This window comes from Zootoca vivipara, chromosome Z, assembly GCF_963506605.1.
Source record: "Zootoca vivipara chromosome Z, rZooViv1.1, whole genome shotgun sequence".
Classification (NCBI taxonomy): domain Eukaryota; kingdom Metazoa; phylum Chordata; class Lepidosauria; order Squamata; family Lacertidae; genus Zootoca; species Zootoca vivipara.
Window position 1 is genome coordinate 29,666,078 of NC_083294.1, and position 22,523 is coordinate 29,688,600.

Sequence of the window (22,523 nt, forward strand, 5' to 3'; positions counted from 1 at the left end):
TGGGTTAAACCACAGAGCCTAGGGCTTGCCGATCAGAAGGTCAGCAGTTCGAATCCCCGCGACGGGGTGAGCTCCCATTGCTCTGTCCCAGCTCCTGCCAACCTAGCAGTTCGAAAGCACACCAAAGTGCAATTAGATAAATAGGTACCACTCTGGCGGGAAGGTAAACAGCGTTTCCGTGTGCTGCTCTGGTTTGCCAGAAATGGCTTAGTCATGCTGGCCACATGCCTGGTGAAACGTGCTGGCCAAACGCCGTCTCCCTCAGTCAGTAAAGCGAGATGAGCGCCGCAACCCCAGAGTTGTCTGCGACTGGACCTAATAGTCAGGGGTCCCTTTACCTTTACCTTTATGCTTTGAGAGGGAGTACCAATGGTGCTGCGGTGCCATTTGATCTAGGTTTGACCCCACATGTATCCCAAGGGTCAGGGAGCTTCCAAACCAGTGTTTTACTGAGGATTCATGCTGATAGGTTCACTCAAAACTTGTGCAGAGGTCTTACAATGTTGCCTGTATACTGAACATTGATCCTGATAGGTTTGCGGCAGCTAGGGGTTGTTATCCTGCACTTCACAGTGCAATTTTCCATCCCTTTCTTATTGGACTATTTGTGGCTAGAAAAGTGATGGGATAGCGGGATAGTTGCACTGGAAAGTGCAGGATAGCAACAAAATTTTTGTGTGAATTTTGCTCATCTTGAAGAACCCTCAGCCGCTAAATCTTCCAGCGGGGAGGAAATAATCAAATAGATACACAAGTGACCAGAAGAGGTTTAAAGGTGTTTCGTAGGTTCATTGTATGCTGCAGATCAGCAGTATTGTCCCTTCTGAGTAGTGGTTGGGGGCATTGTGGTAAAGTTTGAAGTCCCCATAGCTGAAGGAAAGTCCAAAAATGCAGGCAGCTGTGTTGAGATATGTGTGCTGGGGAACAACTCAGCTTGTCTAGACGCTGGTAGGTCTGCATAGGGAGAAAGTAGAAAGTGAGAGGAACCTCCAAATTTTCTATACTGTCCTTTAACCTGTGGTCACCTTCCCTTAGGTCAGAGGTTCTCAAACGTTTTTCTCAGGGCCACGCTTTCAAAAATAAAAATTGGCTTGTGCCAAGCTGATTTTTTTTAATTGATTAAAAAAACATTGAAAAACAAAAAGAAACAACTCCTATCGGTGCTTGATTTAGAACATATAACATGTCCTAATGTGATAATGAGACCTCTGCCACACTTCCCATCCTCTCCTACCACACCAGTGTGGTGCACAACGCCCTTTGAGAACCACTGCCTTAGGTGCTAGACTAAGACTCTCAGGGATGCTGACTTCATTTCCTACTCCTCCCCTTCTTTTTCTTCTTCATCCTCACCTTGGGAGAAGTGTCCCACCCTGCTAAGAACAAAGAACAAGTTAGACAGAACTTGGATCTTTCCTATGAGCCATATATTTCCTTTAATTAACTTTCTTATCTTCTGGAGCCTCAGCATGTTTACATGTAAGAGGCATTCTGTGTTCAGCTGCTGCTGTCTCTAATCTCTAAATGTCATCAATATATTTATATCTACACATAAGGACATGAGGACACAAGCCAAATGACAGCGGTACATACCATAATACCCAATTTATTAGAATCAGCATGACAGCAGTCCTGTGCATAGTTTCCTTGGAGTGCATTGTAAGCTCTATTGAAATATGTTCGAGTTGTGCAACCGTTGACCTTTAATGAAAGATCTTTCAAGCGAAACCTTTAGCTTTTGATCAAAAATGAAAAGAAAGGGGCGGGGGGGGAACCTTGCAAATAAGAGTTACTATTTCAACTGTGGGCATGGAACATCATTAAGGAAAATAAAAAGGTATCTAGCATCTGCTTGATTGCTTTCCTCATTCTCTAGCCTTCTTCATCTTTATCTATCCCAACAGTGAAAGCCTTGTTATTGTTCACTTGCCAAAGCAAAGAGGACTCACCAATTTCTCTAGGTCCTTGGTTTGTGATGCTGTTGCTCCTACCTTGAAGAAAGCTCTAGGTTGTTTTGTCCCTTGCCCATTTAATACATCTCTCCCTCCCTCCCTCCCTCCCTCCCTCCCTCCCTCCCTCTCTCTCTCTCTCTCTCTCTCTCTCTCTCTTTTGCCCTGATGAGTAAATAAAGGAACTGGAGGTGGAGCAGAGCTATTCTGTTCAAAGGGGGGGGACAGCAGAAGGAAAGGGTGAGAAATCTCTCCCAATGCCAATCTGAATGGGGGTGGGATTCTCTACAGTTGCATTTACACACATGCACACACACACTTTTTATTATTAAATGAATGCATACATGAAAATTATATGTACTTTCTATCAAAATTTGTAACCAAGGGGAACAATTTAGTTAATCTGTACATCTTATATAAACAGGGACTGGTAACACTAAATACTCAAAAACTTGGTCATACATATTAGTTACCCAATATCATTCCATTTCCATATCCCCATATTCAAATTAACTCTTGGTAAATACCAGTCAAAGACACCAAATACAATCAACTACATGGTGCAATGTTGGCTGATATGATACTACAACAATTTAATATAATAATTACAACTCAATGCTATTTTAAATTGGCATTTTCTTTCCTCCTCCTCCTCCTCCTCCTCCTCCTCCTCCTCCTCCTCCTCCTCCTCCTCCTCCTCCTCCTCCTCCTCCTCCTCCTCCTCCTCCTCCTCCTCCTTCTTCTTCTTCTTCTTCTTCTTCTTCTTCTTCTTCTTCTTCTTCTTCTTCTTCTTCTTCTTTTTAAAAAAACCCCTCAGTAGGAGCTCCTGTCAAGTAGTTGCTGCCCCAAACCCCATGAATGACTGGGCTCTCAAATCCCATTTCCCTCTTGGGCCACAAGAGGGAGTGCCTTTCCTGCCACTTGTTATACAGTACAGTATTTATTGTGGTTTGAGAAGCCTTGAGGAAGAAATTCAGTTCAGCTTAAATCCCACTATATCTAGACATGTACTCATTCAAACTTTTGCGCGTGTACACACGCACGCGCGCACGCGCGCACGCGCGCACGCGCACACACACACACACACAGGCAGGCACTAGTTGGGTATGGCAATTCTATGCCTTTGCATATGGGATGCGGGTAGCGCTGTGGTCTAAACTGCCAAGTCTCTTGGGCTTGCAAATTGTAAGGTTGACAATTTGAATCTGCATGATGGGGTGAGCTCCTGTTGCTTTGTCCCAGCTCCTGCCAACCTAGCAGCTTGAAAGCATACTAGCGTGAGTAGATAAATAGGTACCTCTGCAGCAGGAAGGTAAACGGCATTTCTGTGCGCTCTGGTTTCCATCACTGTCCTCTGTGCACCAGGAGTGGTTTAGTCATGCTGGCCACATGACCCGGAAAGCTGTCTGTGGACAAATGCCAGCTTCCTCAGCCTGAAAGCGGGATGAGCGTTCCAACACCATAGTCGCCTTTAACTGGGCTTTACCTTCCAGGAGTCCTTCACCTTTTTTTACTGTATGGAAATTCTATAGCAGGCATAGGCAAACTCGGCCCTCCAGATGTTTTGAAACTACATTTCCTATCATCCCTGACCACTGGTCCGGCTAGCTAGGGTTGGTGGGAGTTGTAGTCCCAAAACATCTGGAGGGCCGAGTTTGCCTATGCCTATTCTATGGCATTGCAGTGCTATGTGGCCACTGCACTGGTATCAAAGCTGGCCAATGGTGGTCAGCTAGTGGTCCCATGCTCATCCAGCAGCGTGGTCAACTGCACACAAATTAGGTGCAGAAGCTAACATAGACAACCCCTCTGTCAACCCATCCTTAGAAACTCTACCCCTACTCGCCAATCCCAACATTGCACACTGACTACTTTCCCCTGCAGGGAAACACCTATCAGCATGATGCAACAGTGGGAATTCCAGGATGTCACACTGCACAGTCACCATGCCTCCACACACTGTGAATAAACACAATCCCAGAAACTGCTCACAGTCTCTCCTCTCAAAGCTGGCATCATAGGTTAGCATTGTAGGACAACAGCTGCCAAGGCCCATACCCATAGGGTTGCCATATTTTGAAGAGTGCAAAAGAGGAGGGCACTATGACGACTCTCATTTTAAATACCTCTTCTATAGGGACATGGGTGGCACTGTGGTCTAAACCACAGAGCCTAGGGCTTGCCGATCAGAAGGTCAGCGGTTCGAATCCCTGCGACGGGGTGAGCTCCCGTTGCTTGGTCCCTGCTCCTTCCAACCTAGCAGTTCAAAAGCACGTTAAAGTGCAAGTAGATAAATAGGTACCGCTCCAGCAGGAAGGTAAATGCCGTTTCCGTGCACTGCTCTGGTTTGCCAGAAGCGGCTTAGTCATGCTGGCCACATGACCCAGAAGCTGTACGCCAGCTCCCTCGGCCAATAAAGCAAGAGTCCCAGAGTCATTCGCGACTGGAACTAACGGTCAGAGGTCCCTTTACCTTTACTATATGTAGGTTATAGAAGCTGCAATATATAGCTGAGGGGGGGCAGGAGAAGAGAAGAGGAAAAGTAAGTCTTCAACCACCAGTAATGTCTTTGTCTCATCCAAAAGTATAGCCAGAGCAATTTGCCATTTTAGCAAATTTGAAAAATCTACCTGCGCAGAAATTTTACCCCTAAAAAGGGGGGCATGTCCTGGAAAAGAAGAACACACGGCAACTCTACATACTCAAGCAAAGGTTCCTACTGTTGATCCCCTGTTCCTCCCCTCCTTAGAATAATAGAATTGTGGAGTTGGCAGGGACCACGAGGGTTATCTAGTCTAACCCCCATCAATGCAGCTATCTTATAGCCCAATGTGGGGCTTGAACCCACAACCCTGAGATTAAGAGTCACGTGCTCTACCAATTGAGTTACCCTTGCTGCTGCCACCTATTCACGTATCCTATCCAAGCAGTGTGTGAAAATAGCAACATGAACAAGGAGATTGCAGGTGTTGGGTTTTTTCCTGGAATATATCCTTAAGTCAGTGTTTCCCAACAGGTGGTCCGCGGACACCCAGGGGTCCGCGAGCTATGCCAGAGGGGTCCGCAAGATGCTATTAGAATAAAAAATATATTAAATATAGTTCGTATGATAACAGATTTTTTGTTTTGGCCGCTTCCTGCATGAGCAGAGTCTAGCGCAAAACTAGAATTAGATAGAGGCAGTAGTTCTGCTGTATGCCGTTAGGTGGCGCTTTACAAACACTACTGTTTTGCAAAGAGGCAGCGCGCGCATTCTACTAACGCTCACCTCCCCAAGATGCTTTGCGCACGTCGGCTTCATTTGTGCGCTACTGCGCACGTACCCTGTCTTCTCCATTCCTCTCCCTCCTCCCTGGTGTGCGCTGCCTCTTTGCAAAACAGTAGTGTTTGTAAACAAAGCGTTGTTTTTCGCGGAAGCTACAGTTCGCGTAGTTAAAAATGGACCATTGGTTAAAAAGTGGTTCGTTAAAACGACAAAGGCCTACAGATGAAGAGGAAGATAATGCATTTGGTGTTCAAGCAAGTAAGTCAGTGACTCTCGAACTGATCTTGTCAGTGTCCATTGAACCTAAATCGTCGGCGTCCCTTGAACCTAACCCTTCCAAGATCAGTGTTAAGCTTACTGGAAAAATTAGATTAGGAATTAGATTTAGGATTAGGAATTAATGGGGGTCCTTGTCACAATAGCGGCTCGATGAGGGGTCCTCGAGAAAATTTTGTTGGGAACCCCTGCCTTAAGTAAAATAAGCATTAATTTTAAAGCTTCTATACCCTACCTTCCCCCCACCCCAACCCCGAAATGAAGTCATGGCTGTTTATTGTTATGCAAACTTCATACAAGAATATAGATACATCTCCATCTGCCCAACATAAAATAGCCACCACAGTAGAACAGCTTTAATATAGCATGACAACAACTCAGTGATATACCCTCCAAAATTCCTCGGATGAGAGTCAGGACATTCTATTCTGCATCAGTATCCCAAATATTATCTAGATTCTGACATTCATTAATTTATTGGGTATAGGGGAGTCTAACCCCCAGTACATTCATAACAATTGTTTGGATAATGATGCTACCTTGGCATCCCTAAGTAATCTGAAATTCAAGGGCTGCCAACTTAGTCTAACAGCTAATTGTGGGGGGTAACAAAAACAGGAAATACTATGCATCACAATGTGTTTCAATGTTTCTTTATATTTTAGATTTCCTTATTTCAAATCTGCATCACTGAGCAATTATTGTTTTTAAAAATGGTTATCTGCATTCCTGTTCTATATTCAGCTTTCCTTTCCCTCCCTTTGCCTGAAATAAGACATCTTCCCTTTCTCACACATCCTTAGGTTAGGCAGGTTCAGCTATTAAATTGTTCACTGTTAGAGACAATATACAAAAATAAAAAAGGAACTTTCGGCACAAGCAATATGGATGTTTTACAGGTTGAGAATGAGATATGTTATTATCAGTGCTATTTTTATAAAAGAAAGAGAGGTTCTGGAACTCTCCATGAACACCTCCCTTGTTCTCTTCGATTGGCAATGGCATGCACCTGAGAAGTGCCGGAACTAAGTTCTGGCAAGTTCTGGCTGGGGAAAAAACAACCCCTGGTTATTATTATTATTATTTAACTTGCAGTTTTACTTTCCCATAATCCCCTGGTGCTTCTATTCTGCAGATCACCCAGAAATACTGTATATCTTGATCTATCTTTTACCTCCAGTGTTCCTTCTTCTGCTGTCAACCAAAACTGCAGAACAGAACTACATTAAACCTTACACATTCCTGGTTTTTCTTGTTACTCATTTTAGACTAATTGATTTTGAACTTGGCCTACATATATCGTTTCCTACTCACCATTCCCTGAATGGTGGCAGTTTCCAGGGACAGCAGTACTTCAATTTTGGTTTCTTTTGTAGGAGAGCACTGAAGAGTTATAGTCTTTTGAAATATTTGCTGGTTTAAAAAAAGAACAGAGGTGAAGGCAAGCCGCATTTCATTCTTGGCAGCAGATCCACTACCAACAGATTATTTTTCTTATCATTCTGGTTTGTAGTCACAGGCATTACTATTCTGCCAGAATAGCTTGACAGTGCAATCCTGTACATGTCTATTCAAAAGTAATCCCCATTGTTTTCAGTTGGGCTTACTCCCAGGTAAGCCTACATATGATTACAGGTTAAACTGTATTTTATTCTCCTGGCCCACACCACATTTCATTAATGTTTGCTTCTCGAAAAAAAAAATACGTTTAAAAAAAGATTTTGAGGGATAATTATCTTCCCAAATTGACTTCCACCACCACCAACTGAAAATTACTGAGGGTCTTTGCAGACCACTCAATGATTTTTTTGGCCTGTAGTAGCCATTGTAATGTACTGTGCTAGGTGCTGCATTAATTTAACTGTATTGTCATTGCTTCTTTTATTCCATGTATTGTATTTTATTATATTACAATTTGAATTCTATTTTTTTAAGCCAATATGAATATTAAATGCAGACACACTACAGACCACCTGAATGAAGCTTGTGGGCTGCTGATGGTCCACAGACCACAGATTGGGAGCCCCTATTATGGATAATTATATATTCCATTATTTAACAAAGTCCAAATCAAGGTATGCTTTGCAGCAATAACCAGTTTTTAACAAAGGCTATGTCCTTTGGTAAATGCACATTCAACCATGAAGAGCTACTTGCGGCCTTGGGATGGTTAAAAAACCCGAAGTGTGCCATAATAACTCCAGAGTTGTGAAGGGTGTTTGGTGGCTGCTGGATGCTAGAGGACTAGCGAATGTTTCACTCACTCACAGTCAGATATGTGGAGATCTTGTTCACATGCTAAGAGGATGTGGACCAAGAGATGGCTTTAGAAGAGGAATGAGCAATAAAGATAAGTCTGAGGACAAGGCTATCAGTGACTATTGCTCTGCCTCCACAGATGGAGTCAGTAATGCTTCTAAATTCCAGTTGCTGGGAAATGCAGAATGGGAGAGTACTCTTGAGTGTGGCTCCTGCTTGCGGTTCATCCCACAGACATCTGGACATCCACTGTGTGAACGGAATACTGGACTAGGTGGACCATTGGCCTTATCCAGCTCGCCATATGTTTCTTATGTTTTTATGCTCTTAAGAGTCAGGTCAGAAGAACAGAGTGCATGGATTGCAATCCAAACACTGAACAATGTGTTTAGGGAAATCATGAAAACACAACAGAACAGGTCAACAGGGCACTGCTGCTGATAATAATCAAGTTTGGAATCGGAGTAAACTTTCCATGTGTCCCCTTTTCAGGCACACCACAACCTTATGAGGTTGATCATTGCGTTCAGTTTCACCATCACAAAACACTTAAAAATAATCCTGTGCAGTTAAGAAGCCTCATCATTTGATAGTGATAATAGTGTTGGTAACAATTATTGCAGAGGGACGGGGACCCAAACATGTTATTTGTGTACTTCCATTATTATTTGTGCACAGACAATAACCCTGTGGGCAGCTGACAACTTGATTGATCTGTGAAAATAAACAATCAAGAAACATATGGAGATAACATCAGCAGTAAGGATGGTGCCATAGTTTTACGTCTATAGGATGCCCCCCATGTATAAGACACCACCTATTTGGGGGGACTTCGATTTAAGAAAACGGGGAGATGGCACAGAAATGTTGAGCTTTTTTAAGGAGGGCACTCACCCACCGCTCACCCGTGTGTGTCGCCAAAGAACTGCATGCAAACACCAATCAACTGCACTATTGACACAGAGACAGCCAATCACAAACAGGCCTTCACACAGCCACCAATCACCTGCCCTGCTACTGCAGAAAATTTCCTGCTCGCAGCTGCAACCAATCACCCCCCCCCCGGCCGCCGCACTACCCATGTATAATACAAGGGCAAATTTTAAAGCCAATTTTAAAATTAAAATCCCTAGTCTTATACACAGAAAAATACGGTATATTAGATTCCTATGTTAAACTTCTGTTAGGCTAGGCATAACCAAAAACATTAGTTTCTGCTGCTGTAACTCAGTGGAACAGTAAAGATATGGCTTTGCAGACTGGGAAATATAAATGGTCCATTGGATAGCACCCAGGATGAAAACATATGGCAAACTACATCCCTGCTCCCAGGTAAACGTGCATAGAATTATCTACTTCTGTGCTCAGTTTGTAGCAAGACCGTGACTGTAGCAAGACTGAGGGCAGTGGTGATGGTCAGGAAGGAGGAGTGAATTAGGTCTGGTTCCCATTTTGATGTAGAACTATCTGATTCACACTTTAAAAAAAAAAAAAGCAGCGAACCAAAACAAAGTCATCCTTTGAAATTCACTCTTATTCAAATGTGATTCAGTTCTCCAACCAATGCTGAGTATAAAAGTGTTTTAGTATGGAAAAGTGTGCACAAAAATCCATTTATCACTGAAAATACTACTAGGAAGGCATTGTATTAGATAAAAGTGGCTTACAAAAATATGTGGATTTGTCAAAAAATGTCTATTAAAATGTTTTAAAATGCACAGTAAAAATGTTGGTGAATTTTTATGAGGACTGAAAAATAATAATCATTGACCTCTGTGGAAATCTGATGAGCTGAGTTTTGGTAGGGAATATAAGGAATTGACATTGACGGATTCATCTGTCCCTAATGGTCTGGGGAGGGCAGAAATGATAGAAATGGTGCTGGGTGATGTAAAAAAAAATATGGCCTGCAATAATAAGATGATGGTCCATTTTCTCCTCTTCCTCTTGAACAACTTGCCTGTTTCTCAACATTTCTTGCAGCTGAGGACTCAGCTGTACACAGGAATGGCTACTGAGACTTTCCCCATGATCATATCCAGAAATGCAACAGCTCGGGGACTTGCGTGGCTCAAATCAGGCAGGAGGAGGTTGGCAGTGATGATGTCAGGAGATGCATATTTTTAACCTGTGCTCAAGTGAACAGGAAACGGCCTAGAGGAAAGACATCAAAGGTCTGACAATGCAGATCCTGCCTGGTTTTTCCCAGAACAACCATAACAAAACAAAACACACACCGAAGAAGAAAAATCCCGCTTAAGCTGCCCGTTCTTTGGAAAAATGTGAATCGGAAACAGGAAGCTCCAGCTAAATAAAGAACATGCTCTGTTCCCCTTTCTCCCACCAGGCACTGTGCAGGGAATTAAGAGGGAGGTATCAGTTCCTTGAAAGGGAGGCTAGAGCCACTGCTCACCTGCATTGTTATAGCTGGCTCAGAGGCCTTCGGATCTGAGCCAACACTCCCCAGTTGGAAAGGAATGTGATTGCATCAAAATTTACTGCTTTTCCTGAAGATGATATTAGATCTAATCTTGCTAGCACTGAAAACAAAAATCAGCATTGCATTACATGGATGTTGAACTGTGCGGCACATTGGTAGGGATGGGGAAGAAATCAGATTCAGTTTGAATTGAAAGGCAATTAGGCGAACATAACTAATTTGAACGTTCTGAAACAGGACATGAACCCGAACACAGCCATCTTTTGAAATTTGCACTTCTATGAATTTTGTAATATAGTTCTCCGGCCAAGTAATACGTATAAAAATGCTCACTGGAGGGTAAGGCATGAATAAAAAAAGCACATATTGGTGAAAATAACATGCCAAAAATGTGTTGTGCTATGGGAAATTACTTTTTTTAAAAAAATGTGTATATTAGGGGATACGGCATGCAAATATGTGTTAGAAGGAATTCACGCAAAAATGCTGGTGACTTTTCACAAGGATTTTTTTAAAACAAACAAACACCAACCAATTCACTAACTGATGTGGGAATGAGGAGAACTGAACCTAAAATTAGAAAAAGTAGAAACACCGAGAAACTGAAATTGACCGATTTGTCCATTCCTACTTATAACGTAGTCATCTTCTTACTGCCCTCTCCAGTAGTGCCTGGTGCCTGGTGCCTATTTGTACTTGTAGGGCAGAAAGCAGGGAAGCCAAGACTATGCAGAGGAAGAACCAATGACAGGAGGAGCCAGAGCCAACCCCAGAAGGAGATTGTTTGCATTGCAGAGAACTGGGAGTTGCAGAGAGACACAGAACGGTGGCTCTGCCCTTTACCTCAGCATTCCACTTTGAATTCATAGTTGTTTCTCTTGAGGACAGTGCATTCAATTAAGCTGAAACAGGATGCAGATATGCAAATTAACCTGAATGCCATCCTAGAAATGGTTCAGCAATTGAGAGAAGTCAGTGAGGATATTAAGGACAACCACATGATGGCTATCACATTATGCAGTTTACCCCAGACCTTTGTGTCACTGATAAATATCCTGGAGACAGTGATATCTAAAAGCTTCTTGTTGCATCAGAAGATGCAAAGGCAAGAAACACATGGCACCTGCTTGCAGAACTGGCACTGCAGAATAGGGCACAGCCAGCCAGATGCAGGGGCAGTGCAGCCCAATTCTGCCACTTGAGGGAAATTGGGAAGTGCCCTCCTGCCTAGTTGCTCCACTGCTACTGCTATCAACCACCAGCAGCTTCATCATACCTAGAATCATAGAGTTGGAAGAGACCACAAGGGCCATCCAAGCATTCCTGACAGATGGCTGTCAAGCCTCCTCTTAAAGACCTCCAAAGAAGGAGACTCCACCACACTCCTTGGTAGGAAATTCCACTGCCGAACAGCTCCTACTGTCAGGAAGTTCTTCCTAATGTTTAGGTGGAATCTTCTTTCTTGTAGCTTGAATCCATTGCTCCGTGTCCACTTCTCTGGAGCAGCAGAAAACAACCTTTCTCCCTCCTCTACATGGCATCCTTTTATATATTTGAACATGGCTATCATATCACCCCTTAACCTTCTCTTCTCCAGGCTAAACATGCCCAGCTCCCTAAGCCGTTCCTCATAAGGCATCGTTTCCAGGCCTTTGACCATTTTTGGTTGCCCTCCTCTGGACACGTTCCAGCTTGTCAGTATCCTTCTTGAACTGTGGTGCCCAGAACTGGACACAGTACTCCAGGTGAGGTCTGACCAGAGCACAATTGTTGTTGTTTAGTCGTTTAGTTGTGTCCAACTCTTCGTGACTCCATGGACCTAGAGCAGAATACAGTGGTACTATTACTTCCCTTGATCTAGATGCTAGATGTCATTGCCACCTACACCTCCCACTCTGCTGCTGCCACCTGCACCATGCGCCCCAACTGCCCTGTTGCCTCCAACAACAGTGGAGAAGCAGCACCGGCATCAGTGCCAATTTGAGGTGAAATCTCAACCAAAATGATGGAGGTGGTGGTGCAGGTAGGGCGCCACAGAGGTGCCACCTTCCACAGCCTGAAGCTGTGGCCTCACCCTGCCAGCTGCACCCAGATTCAATCAAGCAACTTCAATGCAACCAAGATATGTCAATGGACTGCCACCAGAAATGTTAAGCTAGCATGAGAGAGGTGAGCTATCTCCCTTGGCAATTGGAAAGTCACTTGAAGATCCCATCATGGACCTTGAGAAGAGGAGGCCTTAAGAAGATATGACTCTTTTTATTAAGAAAAGTCAGTTTTCCATTAGTTGTCCTTAGCAACTGAAAGGGCTATAAGATACCTGCTTCCCCGTGGTTTGTGCTTCATGCTTTCATCTAACAAATAAAACCTGTTAAAGTGCACAATTGATATTTCTTTCATTGCCAGCCTGAATCCAAAATAATCCATTTGCAGGACAGTAACATCTGATGAGGGCCTCCCTCTGGGTTGAAATTGCACCATTGCTCAGAGGGGGGGAAGGCAAATTGAAGCCCTTGCTATTTCTCCTTCTTGCCATAGCCTGCTCACTTTGAGAAGATGGGGGAACAGGCAGCAGAAGCATGAGAAAGGAGCAGCATGGGTAAGGAGTTCCAAAGGATTATCTGTAGGATTATCTGTTAAGACATGGGCATCAATAGGTGCCCAAGAAAGTCGACTCCTGGTGCTGACCATGGTTTCATTGCTGCAAGATGAACTGAGTTAAAGATTCCTATCCCCATATGGCTTACCAGAGCATCTTCATGAATGGCCTTCTTTCACACGCACACGATGAATGAATGAAAATGAAAGCATTATGAAATAACAAAACAAGTGAATTGATGTCTTAAAGGTACCAGCAGCAGCTGGCAATGCAGCAGTGCACACTGGGAAAGGTAACTATCACCACTGGGCTACAGCCCAGGATATGTTTATGAGAATATGTAAAAGGAGTCTGTCTGTCTGTCTGTCTATACCAGCCATTGCCAGCCCATCAAATTCTTCCCTTTATAGCACTAGCTGGGCTACATTTGGTTCCTGATGCAGCATATTGCACACAGACCAGAGGAGGGTTAAGTCCAGAGAAGCACAATGCATTCCCCTGTTGTTCAAGCTTTGCTTTTTCACTTAGTGCTGCGCAAGAATATGCCAGGAATGCATTGGGGCTTCCTGTTTGCTTCCACTGTTGATAAGGTCAGATCAGCCTGAGGCCCTTGCAGCTTTTCCGACGCTATGTCCCAACACCTAACCTCAGTGATTCTCTGTGCTTCCTGGGTCCTCACTACATAAAGCATTCTTTAAAGTGAGGGCAGTTTTACCTGGCCCCTTAAAACATATGGGAGCGGCTGAAACAAATTTTAAGAGGGAGGGAGGGAGAGTGTAGTGTTCCTCTCTTCATCTAATGACTACAGGGTAGTGAGATGTGAGCTTTGAAAGGGCTAACGTTCTTTCTCTGAATTGAAAATTTCAATTCACAGGTGAACTTCTCTGAATTTTGCAATCTGGTTCTCCATCCAAATAATGAGTACAGAAATGCAAATACTAGAGTAAAGCACACATATAAATGCATATAGTAGTTAAAATACCATCCAAAATGCATTATATCAGGGGGAAATGCTTCACAAATGCTGTGCATATTAGGCAAAATCACAGAAGAAAATAGCATATTAGCAAAAACGTATACTAAAATAATGACAAATTTTCATGAAGAGCTTTTTAAAATAACAATTAAAAAAAGGTCGCAAACTGAAAGGGCTAATGGGTCTTGGAAATGGCTCTATGCTCCCCTTTTCCCTTGTTAGTTTGACAATGAACTTGGAACTAAGGAGGATTCTTGGCTCCAAAATTACTGCTTTGTCTTTTTTCCTGAATTCCTCCCCAAAACCAAAATGAAAATAGAGCAAAGGGAAAGGGCAAAAATCCAACCCACCTAATCAGGAGATTGTTGGGGGAACTATACAATCAAAATATTATTGTTGTTATTATTTGGAATTGTAATAAAGCTGCTTTCCTTGTGTCGCCTTATTTAGCTGAAAAATGCTATCACCCACCACGGTCCTGCACAAATTCCCGTTTTAGCTACTATGGATGTTATACATGACGGTTGCTTAAAAAAGAGTCAGGTGCAGCAGTGGGGAAGGGCCCATAGCTCCATGGCAGAGCATCTGTTTTGTGTGTAGATTAAACTCCCAGCATCTCCAAATAAGGCTGGGGAATCCTGTCCATATCCTGGAGAACTGCTGCCTATCAATGTAAACAATATTGAGCTAGGTAGACCAAAGTCCTGACTCAAGCCCTATGTGCACAATACATTTTTAAAGCAATATCATATTGCTCCAAACAGTAATGGTTCCCCCGAAGAATCCTGGGAACTGTAGTTTGTTGAGATGGCTGAAAGTTGTGAAGAGACCGTTATTCCCCTCACAGAGCTACAATTCTCACAGTGGTTTCATACCCCTCTGCCCCAGAATTGGTAAAGGCATTGCAGCTTCTGACTTGAAACTGGGGCACCCCAATTTAAAGACTTTCTCCCCACACACAGCACCGCTCTGGCAGCGAGCGAGTGAGTGAGAGAGAGCAGCAGCAGATCCTGAAGGTCACATGGTGCCTGAGACTCACTTGCCATCCTTGTGATAGGTTGGACTCTTTGAGGAAGCTGCTTTGGACCTGATCCTTACGGATCCTGCCTCTCTGCCCCACGCGGCTGCCTCTGAGCTCGGTGGTATGGCCTGGTGATGTCTTTCACAAAGGCACCACTAGGAGCTGGTGGCAGAGAGAAAGAGGGAGCATGGCCATGAGCTTTAAAGGGCCAAGGTGCAGGTTGGAGTCAGCAGCAGTGGTGGGTGAGTCTTGAACAGCTAGTAAAATAGCGCAGAGGGTGGGGAGAAGGGAAAAGGGGGCTGGTTCCCAGTGCTAGGGTCCTGCCTGGTAATGTGTGAAGTAATGAAGAGGTGGCAGTAGCACCTCTGAGTATGTAGTGTGTGTGTGTGTGTGTGCCCCCACTCCCCCGCCAGCCAGAAACACCTTGCATTCCTCATGTGAGTCCTGTGGTTTAATGGCTAATCTCTCTTCCTAATGAACTCTAGATATTGTTGCTCTGTGGAGGAAATTGGGGTGTGGGTGGGTGTCCTAATAGCTCTTAGCACCCTTAATAAACTACAGTCCCAAGGATTATTTGAGGGAAGCAGTGGTATTAAACCGCTTCAAATGTATAGCAAAGGTGGGACCTCAGCATAAGGCAGTTTTCTTTGTTGTTATGTAACTTAATGTGCTGTTGCTGATTTAAGGAAATGGCTCATTATTATTTTTTAAAAAATATGTTTGTTGCTGCTGTTGAATCCACTAGTAACTTATTTGGCTTCCAGAGGAATCTTACACAAGTTTACTGGGAAGAAAGTCCCATGGTGTTCCATCCCCATGGGGCAGAGCTTCCTTACATACAAGTCGAAGATTTCATTGCCATGACAGACACTATTTATCATAGACAATAAAACAGACATAGAACCATAGGATTTGTGAAAAGATCATAGACGTTTTTCATTGACTGTGAGAAAGTCACCAGTTTGTTTCTCTATTCATTTCTTGCAAGCCCCACTTAGAAATGTGGTAGCCAGTCTAACCTAGCAAAGAAGGCACATTTCTGAAGCTGGAAAGGATAGTATTTTGGAGGCTAGGCAAAGAAGATCCTAACTAAAGATGGAAAAAAGAATTCTGCTTTGCAGAATTCTCAATGATCACTCCACCATCTATTTTTCGCAGATGCCAATCACATGAACAGCGTGCCTTGGAATGATGTCAGGATGCTGCCTTAAAACTCCTGCTGGATTTTAATTTTTTTTAAAGTATTAAGTAGGCATTGGAAGTTCAACAGGCAGGGGAGCTGACTGATCTAAACAGGAAGTAGTCCCATAAAACAGGATCCAAGCCATGTGGGACCACGCAACAGTGGACGTCCCACTACAAGACCTTGGTGATCAGGTAGGGATACAATGGATTAGGTGATCCTTGACATATCCTGGACCCAAGTTAGTAAGGACCTTGTAGACTAATGCAAGAAGTTTGGAGCTGGTCTAGTGCGGTATAGACAGCTTGTGCAAGCTTTTGTGCACCAGAGTTATGTGCTGGTATGCAATGTGTTTATATGATGGTGACACTGCTGTTGTGATCCATCTTAGATCAGGCTGTGACCCTGAGAGGAGTCCACATGACCCAGCAGACCCACCATTGAACACCAAGGAGAGCTCATCTCACACTGACTAGCAGCAACTCTAAGGGTCAACAGTGGGGCTTTCTCCAAGCTGTACCTGAAAATGCTGGGGATTGAACCTGGGACCTTCTGCATGCAAAGCAGATGCTCCACCACTGGGCGATGACCTTTCTTTTGTGGAGATGCAAATTGGTGGAAGCTACCAGCACAGAGAATCTGTGCTGCTGACATTGCTAGTGGAGAGCCCCAATCTCAAGAAAATATTGGAGAAATTCTCAGTCCCCGTCCCTGCCCATAGGCCAGAAAAAAGATCGGTGAAATTGTGTCCTCCTCCTCTCCGCTCACAAATGAGACGGAGTATTTTGAGAGGCCATTTATGCACAGCTGTAGTTCCAAGTCAATAGGGGAATTCACACATAAGCACATGGCATGTGCAGCTCTTTGTGAATGTGGTGGGAGGGTCGCTGTTGTTGTTAACACGAGCTCTCCTTGAAATCACTTTAAATAATTTTAAAGAGCTATCATTGCAGTGATTTAAAACTTCAGCTATGATACACTCAAGACTGAGACAAAACATTGGAAATATTATAGAAGAGTCTCCCCACCAAATTCTGGGATCTGAGGGACATCATATTTGGAAGAAGAGATTAAACACCCTGTGTTTAAATGCAGTCAGTAGCCTGGGTTGATTGCAGGCTCCTTGAATCCCAACTCTAGAAGGAGTGTGGTTCTTAAAGGCCTGACAGCTGGTCGATACACAGTGGAAGCAGACTCCCTTTAGGCATAGCTCTCTCTGGCTGGCCACAAAAGCAGACTCACCCTCTTCTCCCTCCCTCTTCTCTCTCCCCCTACTCTGCCATCCACCATGGCAATCCATTGCACTCAAGCTGGCTCAGGGATAGAAGGGTAATTTGCTTAGTCTAACCTCGCTTGATAAACCCATTAACATCCCCACTGTTCCTGGAAGGTAGACCAATCCCTGTCCAATAAGGCAAGAAAATAGCTGCATGGGAGATGCAGCAGCAGCAGCAGCCGGATGATTACAGTCTCCTGGCCGTTAGTCTGGACCCGGGCCTGCAGAGCAGCAAGACACCCCTGTCAGGAGCTCAGGAAAGGGAGCAGAACTTCTGATCAAGCACCCTTTTTGATCAAGCACCTCTTTCCAGTGTGTGTTGAGGAAGAAAACATAATTTTGGGAGGTGCAGTTTCTCTTACCCCTGCACAACAACTGGTTACAACGACTGAAATTCCCTCTTTTGCACAACTGTTACTTCTGAATACCAAAGATTGTGCTGTAAGGAATTTCAGAGAGAAGCTGTAGCTGTGGGGCAGAATACCAATTTTGCATGCGAAAGTTCCCTGGTTTGATTGGACTTATTTCCAATTAAGAGGTTCAGGGTTAATTAAGAGGTTCGGGGTGACCCGTCCTTTTTTGCTGCCTGGGGCACAATGGGAAGGTTCTGCCCCACCCCCAGAGCTTCTGGCAAGATCTCATAACAACAACAGGCCAAGAACAGAACCCTGCAGCACCCCACTTTTTCCCAGGTCCATGTCAACTGTGTATGTGTTCATTCATTATTCAACAGAACATAAGAAGCTGCTTGCCCCCAATGCACACCATTGGTCCATCTACCTCAATGTTGTTGACACTGACTTTACATTAGTAAAGAAAAAGCATTTTATATGTGTTGTAACACTGAGACACCAGATGGCGCTGTAGATTCCCATCTTTTGTCAATGTGATTTCCCATTACCTATGAAGTTTACAACACGTTTTCTTGAAGTGCTTTTTTGATGTGTCTAGATCCAGCCTATCAGTGCCTCTCTGGGGTTTGAGGCAAGGGTCTTTCACAGCCCTATCTGGAGACAACAGGGACTGATATCTATCCTGTCCTGTTTCAACACTGATCTGTGATTTTATTTTTTAAAAAACCCAGAATCCATATGAAATGTGTGTTTAAATATTATTTAAAGAATATTTTAAACACATTTTCTTGGAGCCTGGGCCTCCATCTGTAGTATGGAGGTGGTGATATTAGTCTACCTTATAAGACTATTATAAGGATAACTGATATAACGTATGCAACACACTCTGAGCACTTAGGCTGATGATGATGATTGGGGTTGAGACTGAGGATATGTACTTAGACATGCACAGCTTAATTTTTGATGCTGAGTCCACAATAAACTGCACCCCTGTTCCAAGTTACAAAGTTCTTATAAGCATTGTTTTTTTGAGGGAGGGGGAAGCTTCCTGCAGGAGATTTATGTGCCTCCTCCTTGCCTTGATATTCTTCCTAGGATGCAGGGAGCAGTTGCCTCCTGGAGGACCTTGCTCCCCTGGCCTAGAGCATTCTGCCTTTCAGCTCTGTAGTCCCAGGGCAACTGTCCACTGGTTCCTTGCCATCTTTCTGGTGGGGAAGGGATAAGCAAGCTCTCTGGTAGGAGCATAGGAAGCTGTCTTATCTTGAATCAGGATGTCTGGTTTTGTATTGTCTCCTGGCAGCAAGTCTCCAGAGTTTCAGGCAAGGGAAGTTCAGGTCCCTACACCCAAATGCCAGGGATTGAACCTGGGATCTCTGCATGTAAACCAAACGCTGTTCCACTGAGCTATGGCTTTTCCACAACCATTGCTCAGTGCATGATATAACATACACTGGCAGTGACTCACCAGGGGCTGAGGCAGGCAAGATTCTGAGCCTACCTAGAGATGCTGGGCGGGGTGTGACCCTTCAGTGTGCAAAACAAATTGTTTACCCCTGAGCTATGGCCTTGTGCTAAAAGAAGCTGCTCCTTCTCTGGCCAATGGAGGGGGACATATAGTCTTTCCTTTGCGGAGCTTTTGTTCCCCCCATGGACGTCAAGGGAAGCAGCTGTTACATACTCCCCCAGTGAAGATGGAAGCAGGGCACCATGACCAAGTGTGGGATGGTTTAACCTTGGTCATTCCCTATCTATAGCTACCAAGAATTAATGGACTTTCTATATGCAGTGGTGCATAATAAAAACCCACAGCAAGGGCACTTGACATCTGGGATTCCTGCAACAACTTATTTCCTTAACTTGATACGAATTAAATTAAATTAAAGATGGTACACAATGGAATTGAAGACTCTATTTTTATTAACAAACATTCAAAGAAAAATAAAGTTTGAAGGCATCCACTTATTAAAGGCACAGCACTTGTTTTCTGTCAGAAAGATTGCTTCAGGTTTAAACAAAAACTTTACTTGCAATTCTCCAAAATATAACTTTTTCTGTTAAAGCTGTCTCCTCCTAGAATGGCTATTTGATTTTTCTCCTCCTGTAAAAAGCACCTTTAGCCCCTTTCTAGGGCTTTTTCCTCCACCTGAGGAAATTAAACAGAGGTTTGTTCTGCCTGAAAGTCTTAAGCACACCTATATACTTCTGTAGCCAGGTCCTATCTGTCAGAGTCTCTCTTTACCATACTCTTTCTCCCTTGATTGGCTGTTTCTCCTCTTTGCCATGGCTGCCTAATGGTCTCCAAGATGGTGGCTGAATGGTCTGTCCATCACAGCAGTGATGGGCACTGGGTGCATTGACCAATGCCAGAGGCCAGAATATGTTCTCCTTCAGCTCTGCAGTCCCAGGGGAACTATAACATGAAGCAAAGTGAGGCTTTTTCCTGGCATGAAGGGGCAGCACAAGCTCACAGCTGCCCCTTCAATGACTGATGGGTGGAGCCAGGTTAGTATTTCTCCCCTCCCCACTGTGTTGATCTTGCTGGAAGGCAGGGGAGGCAGCCACCTGCCCCATATGATAAGGAATCATCCCATATTTCCACTGTAAAATGCTTCAATACAGGACACTATCCTTTCCAAATGCCCATCCTCACTCCTACAGGGAAGGCATTGCTGGCTTGGCTGGAGAAAACTGCCTCTTGCTTCTTTCCTTTCCAGTTTTCTCCTCACTCAATCTCCTCATCCCACCCCCAAAAAGGAGCAAACCAGGGCAAGGTTTTCATGTTGTCGCTTCTAGTTCCTATCTGCAGAACTGCAGCCTGGGAGTGCCAGGCCTCATCCCTCAGAGAGCACCAGGTTCTGGAGCTCTAGAAACAAGTGTTTTTGTGTCATTGTAACCCAGAAGCCCCAGTTCTGAACATAGTTATCTGCATGATATTTGAGAGAGGAGAGTGGGGGAGAAACCCCACAAGGTTTGCCTTCCCCATGTATTTAAAACTCTGAGTAGCAAAGCACAGACAGATTTACGTGTGTGTGTGTGTGTGTGTCACAAATTTGAGAGGGACCACCCTGTTACCCTGTAATGGACTGCTTTGAAGCTAATTCAGCACCGAGTAGGGGGGGGGATCGCCCCCCAATCCCCTCCCCATCCCACCCCGTCCTGTTCTGTATTTTGCCAGAACAAAGGTGGCAGCCCTATCTCTCAGTGGTCCACAGGCACCACCAGTCTGGCTTAGGGAGGGTGGATAATTTTGATTCAATTAGCATATAAATATGAACTTTCCTAATGTGCACTTGCCAAAACAAATTGTGAACCAAAACACAGCCATCATTCAAAAATGCCTTTTCTCTGAATTTTGCAGTACAGTTCTCCAGCCAACTGGTATGTACAAAATTGTATGTAGTGGGGTAAAGTTTACATTTAAATGCATCTACTATGGAAAAGAGCATATCCTCCTTCCAAAAATGCATTTTATTAGTAAAATCAATTTGCAAAAAAATGTGTATATGAGGCAAAATTGCATACAAACATATTAGCAGGAATTCACACTAAGGTGCTGATTCATTTTCATGAGGACTTTTTAAAAATCACAAACTGATGTGGAGAACTCATGATGGGGGAAATGAGAAATTAAGGGAAACAGAAAAAAAACACATTTGCATGCCGAAGTCATCCATGCCTATTCCTTGAGCATCTCTAGTGGTCAGATGCAACCTAGCGGGGCCCAACTGGTCTCCCATAATGCAGTAGCTATGTGTGACTGCCCGCAAAGGAAGCAGATCCATGTGTCAGTTATCTCACCTCTGTCTCAGTGGCAGAACTGAGAGCCGGAAGAGCCCACAGACTGACAAGTTATTATTAGGCCCACAAGTTAGAGATGGGAGAGGAGGGAACTATGGGTGTCAGAGGGCAGGAGAGAGAAATGTGTTGGAGAGTAGATTTATGCGCCAGAGAGCAGAGTTTAGCACCATCGGAAGGAGCTGAAATGTGGAAACAAAGGACCTCTCAGACTCCAGCCACCGTGGCTCCTTCCTCTGTCGCTCATGCAGTGCCTATAAGTGCCTATAAACAGCTGCCCCAGAGAGAAAGAGAGGGAAGACCTGCTGGTCAGGCAGGTTGTTGTTGTTGCTGCTGCTGCTGCTGCTGCTTCTGTTGTTATGTTACTTGCATTGATTCATCACTTTCTACAAAAAGTCTTTTAAAAAATTATGCTTTCCAGGCACCAGCTATAAGAAGAAATCTAGATCTAGGAGGTGCATGGACTCACTCATGGGCCAGAGGATTTGGGTGGAGGAAATACCCTTTCCCTTTAGAAGAAGGGCTGTAGCTCAGTGGTAGAGCATCAGTTTTGCACACAGAAGGTCCCAGGTTCAATCCCTGGCAGCTCCCGGTCACACTGGGGGATAGACTTGTCCAAAATATTAGAGAGCCTGTTGAGTTAGACTGACTATTGGTCTGACTCAGTATAAGGCACCAGCTCCCTATGTTTCTCTGTTTCTATAGGGAGCTTTCTTCCCACCCTTTCCCTGCCAGGAGGAACTGCCAGTTTCCCTGGGACTGCAGAAGTGAGGAGATGGCCTTATAATGAGTCAGACCATTGGTCCCACCAGCTCAGTATTGTCTACACTGTCAGGCAGTAACTCTCCAGAAATCTCTCACAAGCCAACCTGGACATGTCATGGATTGAACCTGCAGTGCACCCTTCTGCAAGCAAAGCAGATACTGAGCTATGCTCCTTGCATCTGACTCCTGGGTTGTCCTCTGGTTCTGAGTGCAGATAGGGGCCTTATTGCTGAATAAATACACAGTCCATTGTTGCAAGGGATATAAATATCCTCCCCCAACTACCCCCCGCCTCCAAATTAGCATGCCTCTTACGTTTTGGAGTGTGTCGGAGTCACTGTGGTGAGCCAATTGGTTAGTAGCCAT

At 44.2% G+C, this 22,523-nt stretch overlaps 1 non-coding gene across 1 annotated transcript; it reads left to right on the plus strand.

The window, feature by feature from the left end:
• Positions 1-21,911: 21,911 nt before the first annotated feature.
• Positions 21,912-21,983, plus strand: TRNAA-UGC (transfer RNA alanine (anticodon UGC)). Its single transcript has one exon. It is a non-coding gene; the product is annotated as a tRNA-Ala (tRNA).
• Positions 21,984-22,523: the final 540 nt, after the last annotated feature.